Here is a 6,899-nt window from a genome sequence, read left to right as displayed (position 1 = left end):
GTTAATACTCATGGAGGCAAAATATTTACCCATCTAGGTCCTTAATAGCAGCTGATGAAAAATAGCAATTAGTGTCACTAATCCAATATGAAGCAGAAAACAGTTATTTTATTTTTAAAAAGCCTTTTGAATTAGTCATTGAAATACTTCATAAAGGAATTACTGACACCAAACTGCAGAAAAGTAATGAATATGGATGTATCCGGAAATTTTAATTAAATATAATTTCATGTTACACTTTGTTCTAATATTTTATTAATGAATTTCAGCATGTTATGCCATCAAAATCTGTAATCTTGTTAGAAGTTTTTAACAGTGTTTTTATTTTAATTTACTTATTTGTTAAATCTAACATGCAGAAAGTTAAGGAGATGGAGGCACAGAGGACAATGTCCGTCTGCTGCTTCGTTTCCAAAGCATCCACAGTTGGTGAGGTCTGAAACTCCAGCTGGATCTCCTACATGAGCGGCAGAGCCCTAGTTCTGGAGTGCTTGCGCTTCACAGAATGACCACGATTAGGAATCTGGGACAAGAATTCGATCATCCCAATATGGAATACAGGAGTCAGAGTGTTGCTAACAGTCATTCCACATTAAAATTAAAGAAAAAAAGTTTTAATAATTTCAGTAAGTTGGTTTAGTGAAAATGTCAGTATTTTCTTATGTGTGAATTATTATTGCTCAAAAATGTGCTTTAAAATCCCCTAATTTGTCACTTACCAAAAAGGGCTACCCATTCCATTTTCTCCTAGAGATTTTCACACATGTTTGGTAGAACAACAATTTCTTATCTTACTAATTACAAGAACTCTAAGTCCAGTAAAATGAAATAATTGAAGTGAAGCACAGCATTAAAGGAAGCACAAGTATACTTAGCAGACTAATTATGCTTTCACTGACATTTTGCAATAATTATTGTTCCATGATAAACAGGGTGAAAGTTACCATGGTCTTGATGTTAGGGCTGACTGTGGTCTGGGTGGAAGAAGATGGATTGTTAATCAGTAATATGTTATTCCTGGGCAATGACTTTTTCTTTGTGTAAGAAATAAGCAACAACAATAATTGACGACCTGCTCATCGGCAAAGTGTACCTACACTTGAAGGCATGCAGAGAATGATGATCTGCTTGGTTATACAAAATCAAGTAGGTATAGCTTAGACATCAATAGCCTTGGTGAGAATCACACCGGGGTAACATCATCCAACAAGCAGGTTTTACCTGCATTAAAACACATCACTATATGATAATATATATGGTAGTAGCTGCTTGCCTATGACCCTGGAAACTCCCGATTTCATTATGACATCAGTTCCCCAGTTACTGCTGTGGGGTCACCTTAATTATCCTATTGTTGCAAACAGAGGCTTGACACTTGTCACACAGCCCTGGAACGGCCATTTCTATTCTTTCGGTTGCTGCCAAGCTTCCTTGGTTGCTAGCTATTATTCAGCTTGTTCTTGTAGCTATGATCTCAGTCTAGAAGGCTGCTTATTGAGCTTCATCCATTCTCAGAGGATCAGTGCGATTTGTAGTTTAAAAAAAAGAAAATTAATTTTGGAAGACAGGATTCTTTCCATAAGCAGATTTTTTTTTTAAATTTTGCTGATGCCAAGCGGGGATATTTAAACATTTTGTATGATTTTTAGTGATGTGTTGTAATCGATAAGGCAAGGAAATTAATAAGTACACTGTTATGTTCATTAGCACAAAGATCTGTAAAGCCACGTTTGAGTTGGGAGGGGGAGATGGGGAGAGAGGAAGAGGAGGTGAGGGAGAATCCCTGTATTTACATAACCACACAATGGAAAAATAATGAGAAATACAAGGAAGTCATATTTAAGAAATGTGAGTTGTGTCTTTACATTTTTATAATAGAAAAAAAATTTAGTTAAGACTAGTTGTACAAAGTATCTGCTTAATCAGGCCTTAGCACTAGCCCTATCCTTATATGATATTTTAATAAGAAAAAATGGTGAAACACTTCAAACTAGAAAGATATAGTCTGCCATGTAAGTAAAGACAAATCTTTATCTTCCCAATTCTTTCAGAGAGGAACATAGCTAACTATTTGCCCTTTCCATTTATTTCAGCAAAATTTACTTACAGGCATAAAATTTTTCATATTAAACAGTAACACAAAGCAAGGTTGTAAATTTGCGTATTTGAAGCCCAAGGAAGAGACCCTTTAAGTTTCGAGCACCGAAAGCCTGCGAAGAACATGAACAAATTACACAGAAGCAGTTGAACAGTAGGGGGCCCTTTACTTCACCACGTTATGCTGACATGGGCACTGTAATTACAGTTCTTATAGATATTTTGTGCTATAATTTTTATGTTTACACTTTTCTTCAACTATATATTTCATGAATCCCTTGGTGTAAAATTTGTTTTAGATCCTAAATTTCTAGTAAGTGCATTCACTACTTTTCAAAGATTTTTAAAGGTTTGCACAGCGAAACCTGAAGAAAGAGATCTTGGTCTACTCATTCACTGCCAAATGGCTAAGTCGATGAATCAGGAGCTCCCTCTGGCACTTCCCTGTGGCTGCTGGGGCCCAAGCAATTGGATGGTCTTCCCTGGCTTTCCCAGTCACAGTAGCAGGGAGCTGGTTTGGATGTAGAGCAGCCAGAACAAAAGCCAGTGTGTGATGTTTGTGTTGTAGGCAGTAACTTGTTCCACTGTGTCACAACACTGATCTTCTCATTACTTTTTTAAACATGTATTTTTCTGTTTAGTAATACAGGCAGTAATTCAGCTACATTGTTACTGATGGGAGGTCTGTTGATGCTAAGCAGGAGCCCAAAAATGAGTCCACACAAAGTGTAGATGAGCTTGAACATTAAGTTAGTTTCCTCATGTGGATATCTGAGGGAATAAATGTTTTAAGAGCTTTTACAAAAAATATCTTTTTTTGCATCAGTTACATTAACACAGCAAGGACCAGAGCTCTCACCTGCTCTACACCAGTGTAAAGTTTGCTTTGGAACTTTCTGCATGCAAGAGAGTTAGTAAGAGACAAATGCACAGGACACTGAGCACCCCGTTTCCTCCAGTTTCCGTTCATTTTGGCCTGCAGCAATGTATCCTGGCAGAGTCTCAAAATGAACACTGGAAATCCTCCGTGGCAGGACTGGCCTCACTCCTTTGGTGCTGGGAAATCAGCATCCACCCTTGGTATTCCCACATTCCCCCTTCCTCTCCTGGAGGTATGTAGGCAATTCTTTTTGACATATGGCTACCTGTCTTCTGCCCAGGCAGAGTCATGAAATTTTTTCTTTCTCCTTTTTTATCATGTTCCACAAACAGCACAGCCTACTTCATCACATACTGGCAGTAACCAGATAATTCCAGTGGTTCCAATATATATCTGGCACCAGAGCCTGGGCATTTGCCCATACCTCATCTAGGAAGTGATAAAAAATGTTTACTATACACTGGGGCAAAGAACAGGGGGAGGGTGCCAACATCTAAGGACATATCTCACATGTTCAGAGACACACATGCACCTGCTGGAGAACTCTGTCATAAGCTAAGGCTCCTTCAGCTGTATCCATTCATTATGAAATAATAGGAGAGCTACACAGGTTCGTGATTTGCTGTCATCTGTTATTTCCATCTAAAGAATCGTTACTTATTCACTCAGTCTGAACTATTCCAGATTGGTCTCTATGGTAAGGAAAGCATGCATTTTTAAACTATTCAGTGCATACATATTTCTGAACGTAAACTACACATGGTGATAGTCATTTTTCTCTCCTACTTTGCCCTGTAACATATTTTCTTCTCCAGTAAGTCATAATGCTGATATTGCCAGTTTTCTCAGATTATAAATACAAACATTTGGTTGTTGCTCCCCTTAACTTACTAAATCAGCAGTCTGCTTCTCATTGACTGAACACATAAAAACAACTTTAAAATACAACTTTAAAATATTATTCAACTATTGAAGCAACTCAAACAGATAGGAAAACATAACTACACATCTTAGACATATTTATTTCAGTAGTATTTCACAGTTTGTAGGTGTTAGGGAAAATACTTAGCTACTGAATGTCAATGGAAAGTATCCTGTGCTATTTCCTGGACAGATTTTTTTTTTCACATGTGCAGTTCCTGATCAGAGCTGTTATCAGGGCTGGGTGTGAGACCTGTTCAATCATGTTGGACTTCTGTACAGAAGGATTCTGTGCTTGGCTTCTTGGTGTGAGGTCAGTGTAATTTTTTCATGATTTTGTGAAAAGAAGTCCACCTACTTTTGCGTGTTATCCTTGCGCAGAGGCCATGCTAATCTTCTCTGTATTGTTCCAATTTTAGTATATGTGCTGCCGAAGCGAGCACAGAAGTCCACCTACTTTTTCTTTGCCTGAGGCCTACAAACTACTCTAGCCACACTACTCTGGCATTAGTTCATCCTTCCTTTACCACTACATAGTCTACTGACCCTTTCAGTTACTTTGATAATATGCATCCAAAAACTGCTGAGAGGTGATGGAATTGACTACTATATTTGTGAATTTGCATTATTGGAGTCAACACTCCATGTCCCCAACCCCTGAAGACTTCATAGCATAGTTTCACATGAAATCATGAATCATAGGGTTACTAGTTCTATGAAAATGTGAAAGGGAAAAATTTCAGAAATTAGCAATTACTATGCTTTAGATCGCATGCCAGTTTGAACAGTATGCTGAGATCATTTCCTGTCCTGATTTGTCTTTCTCAGGACACAAAGTATCTTTCGTTTCAGCAAACCTGCTCTGCGTATGCTCCCTGCCCTTTAGCCAGAGTGAATGTCTCAGTGAACAGACTGGCTATCACAACACAGTACCTGGGTGTACGAGTAACCCTGTTTTAATTAATAATGGCCCTGAAGTGTGCAGTAGGAGTACCAAAGTTTTTCTCCCAAGTGTGACATTGTATACACTGACGAATTTGCCGCTACCCCCACATCTCACCCTCCTGAGTTTTCTACTGTCAACTACTTTGAAAAAGATTTTTAAAGAACCTGTATGTGAGACCATCTTTTTCTGGCTAATTTCACCTATTCTAGCATCCTTTTTGTTCTTCTAGATCGTTATAAATTACAGAATTTCAGCCCTTCTATGGCTGAACCTATTTGCATCAGGCAAATGTGTCTCTTTTTCATCCACGCATTTCTTTATGGAATCTTAGGCTTATTTCTTATCTTGGCTATCATGAATAGGACTACAATAGATATGGGGACAGTTCATGTTCCTTTCATAGGTATTAGCTTGATAAGTTTGTTTCCAGTGACTAGACACCCAGAAGTGGGATTGCAGCTTCAAAATAAATCTAGTTAAGATTTTTAAAGAAAGTTAAATAATTTTATACCAAACTGTCTGGCAACTGGAGTTGAAATGCATATATATATGCATATATGTCTAAGTGATTGTTCTGCAACTCTGGAACTGGTAAGATATGGTCATCTTAAATGTTACCTACTAGAATGTCAGATAACAAAAGAATGAAAAAACTATCAAGATATGTCAAGAAAGTTAATAATAAAAAAATTAAATTTGTTTAAGGAAGACCTATACATTAGAGTTGTGCTGTGGACAATGAAAACAACATTGTCCACAGCACAATAATCTAATTCAAAATAATCTAATTCAAAGATCTACCCTAAACCATGTAGATCATAATCTCTGAGGACAGGCATCAGGCCTCGGTGCTTTTCATAAATTTCCCAGATGACTCTGGGGAATCAGAGTCAATGTATAACAAAATGGTACAAAACTTTCTCCAGCACTAGAATAACATGGATTACTTAATTTTGAACACCAGCTCCTGTGAATTGGCTGTAATAGGTTTTCAGTAAGGCCCTATTTTTATCACTGAAACTTTTAACACTTTTAATACTTTTTTAGGTGTTTCTGAGCCCAGGAGTCCAGGAATTATATGTTCAGAGCTGCAGGTATAAGAAAAGTCTGCATATTTTCCAAGGACTTGATATTTGGTTCATAACCCAGAAGGGTGGGTTAACCGACAGGAGGGTTTGAGGCATGGAGAAGAGTGTTGGAAAAGGCCAAGATAAGCAAAAAGCATTCACAAAGCTGAAAGAGGTCTTAATCATGTTCAGTAACAGTAAAGTTAAGAGCATTTAGAGACACAGTGGAAGTGGTAAGTAGGGAAATTGGGGGAGTGATGTTGAAAACCACATTAAGGAGCAGGAGCTTGTACTGACCTTACAGCCATGGTAACTCACTTAAGGACTTTAATAAGAGATAATGCAATCTGGTACTCATTTTGGAGATTTAATGCAGCTGATGGCTAGACTAGAAACTGCTGGAACACTTCTAGCAATAGTGTGATTGGAGAGGAGTAAAAAATATTCTAAAAGGAATCCAAAGACGGATTGAGTGGTGTTTAACAGTGAGGAAGGAGCAAAAATGATGCCTAAGTTTGGGATATAGATGTGCAAAAAAGGAATGAAGTCACTGATATACAAAATGTGCAAACTTCTGCAGATTTTCTAATTTGAACTTCATGCTCCCCATCAGTTAAAAAAGGAATACTGGGCTTTGATACTTTCATTTTCATTTTCATTTCTTCCATAGTTTCCTTTCTCTTATCAAATTCTTCACTGACTCACAGATCACACAATTGCATAATTTTATCCAAGAAACTTTTATGTTTTCTTCTGTTATTTCTTCATCGATATATGTGACATTCAGTAGCATGTTGTTTAACTCCATGGTACTGTAAATTTTTTTTTTTAACTTCATTCCTGTTGTTGAATTTGCTTAATGGCTTCTCATTTAAGGGAATATATAGTGACTGCATAATACAGACTGTCATATCTGGATGTTAAGATAGGATTCCGTATGCGTCTCTACTTCCAAATCAAAGATGGGCTCCCAATGAAACTGTTGGAT

The 6,899-nt window shown here is 37.4% G+C and overlaps 1 non-coding gene across 1 annotated transcript; it reads right to left on the bottom strand.

Moving 5' to 3' along the window:
• Positions 1-4,239: 4,239 nt before the first annotated feature.
• On the bottom strand, positions 4,240-4,341 carry LOC118758937 (U6 spliceosomal RNA). The gene has a single exon (XR_004995886.2). It is a non-coding gene; the product is annotated as a U6 spliceosomal RNA (small nuclear RNA).
• Between the last annotated feature and the right edge of the window lie 2,558 nt (positions 4,342-6,899).

The sequence above is a fragment of the Ochotona princeps genome, chromosome 3 (assembly GCF_030435755.1).
Source record: "Ochotona princeps isolate mOchPri1 chromosome 3, mOchPri1.hap1, whole genome shotgun sequence".
Taxonomy (NCBI): domain Eukaryota; kingdom Metazoa; phylum Chordata; class Mammalia; order Lagomorpha; family Ochotonidae; genus Ochotona; species Ochotona princeps.
Note: the sequence above shows the minus strand (reverse complement) of the source record. Positions and strands in the feature narration are given on the sequence as shown.